Below are 2,385 nucleotides of genomic sequence, written 5' to 3'. Positions count from 1 at the left end.
GCGGTGACAAAATAGTCATATTAAACTACAGTTGACATTCATCCAACTACAGTAATTTCTCACCGCGGTGACAAATTAAACCACGGTTTGATATTTGTCCAACTACAGTAATTTCTTACTGCAGTAACAAATTAAACTATGGTTTGATAAATTCTTACTATATAAATTCCTAAGTCTAACCCTTTGGAAAAAGTAGAAAAACCCTCTATAATCTTTATTACTTGATACTATACTATTGTATAGAGTCCTTAATATGTACCCTTGTTAAAAATATTATATATAATAATAAAGCTTAGAAAATGCTCTATTATTATAATGTTGCTTAATAATTAATTAAAATCTAATGTATATAGTATTTAAATGCTATAAATTTTTTTTATTAAAAAATTAATACTTACTATACTATCCTTGTACTTATATAATAGTCTAAACCTTATAAAACATAGTATTTATAAGTTAAATAAAAAAATCATTATTTATTTTTTTCTAGACCTTAATTACTCTATCATATAGATAATCATAAACTACTAATTCTAGAATATAATCTAGCTCTAAATAGATATTATAAAAATACTCTTTTATCCTTCTTTATATATTTTCTATAGTATTAACATTTAGTAAGTACTAGAACTAGTTTATTATATTAATAAAGTAATTACTTAACTAATTTTAAACTAATTAAGTTATATATATATAAGTATTATTATAAATAAAAATAAAATCATAATCTATAATTATTAGTAAATATTATTTAAGTATAGTAATATAACTATTTACTAAATATTTACTTCTTATAAAGATAAAATTACCTTTTATAACTATAAAATCTATCTAAATCTTATATTTAAATACTTTCTTGTAAGAGCCTTGCCTTGTAACTATATAGTAATACCTAGAATATATAGGATAGTTATAAACTAGAATAAAATAAAGTAAAAATAATAGCTAGGCTCTATGTAACAAAAGTAAAACACTTGTCCTTTGGTAGAGCATTTTACTCTATAACATATATATAGTATATAGCTACTAGACTATTTCATGACTATTATACATGTAATATACTAGATACTTATAAGGATCTAGAGTAATGCTATTGTTAGTTAGGCTAGTCTAGACTTAGCTACCATAACATTTCTAAAATATTTAACTAACTTTATTTTTATATTATTTAAATTATATAACTTATTTCTTAAAGATTTTACTAGGATTCTAAAAGACTTATTTTATTTATTTTTTTAATCTATATTTAATCTTGATTTTATTACTAAAAATATAGTTTCTCTACTTATTAATTATCTAGTCTATATATTAAAGAACTTATTCAAGTTTCTTTATAGTAATTTCCTTAATAAAAAGAAGTCTTTTTATCTTTTTTTACTTTTAAAGATTATTATATTAAAGCTTTTATTAAAGTATTTTTTTTTATATATTTAATATATAGGTAGCTTATAACTTTTGTACTTTTATACTAGAACTTACTTAAATCTACTATAGAATCTATTTAGATATATATTTTAAAATTTTTTTAGATTGTCTAGGTTATAAAAGAAATGTATAATTCTTGTAGATTTTTATCTTTTTAAGTATAGATTTTATAGTATTTATTTACAAGTTAAAAGTTAAAGTAATTTATTTATAAATACTTTTAGTCTTTCTAGTATTTATAATCTTTACTTATTAAAGAAGTAAAAGCTCAAGATCTTGTTTTTATAATATAATTACAAAAGGTATTTATTGTTTTAGTAGTTAAAACATAATTAAAATATAAAAAAGATATTTATTAGTAACTCTCTATACTACTATTACTAAATTTACTACTTTATAATTAGTAATAATACTTTTACTTAACTAAAATAATATATTTAATTAAAATTCTTTAATTAATTTTAAGACTTCTTTAATTAAGTTTAAAATATATCTAGTTAACTTTAAGTTAAACTTAGAAAAATTTATAGTTTAATTATTATTTTATAACAAGAAAGCAATAGTATCATTTATTATATATTTATTATATATCTATTATATATTCAATATATATTTATTATAAGTTAAACTTAGAAAAATTTAAAGTTTAATTGTTATTCTATAACAAGAGAGTAACAGTACTATTTATTATATATTTATTGCATGTTTATTATACATCTATTATATATCTATTACATGTCTATTGCATGTTTATTGTACATTCATTACAGGTTTATTATAGATTAAACTTAGAAAAATTTATAGTTTAATTATTACTCTATAACAAGAGAGCAATAGTACTATCCATTATACATTCATTGTACATCTATTATACATTCATTGTACATCTATTATACATTCATTGTACATCTATTGTACATCTATTGCAGGTTCATTATAGGTTAAACTTAGAAAAATTTA

Source organism: Xylona heveae (assembly GCF_001619985.1).
Source record: "Xylona heveae TC161 unplaced genomic scaffold L228scaffold_2, whole genome shotgun sequence".
Lineage (NCBI taxonomy): Eukaryota > Fungi > Ascomycota > Xylonomycetes > Xylonales > Xylonaceae > Xylona > Xylona heveae.
This window is presented reverse-complemented; position numbering follows the sequence as displayed.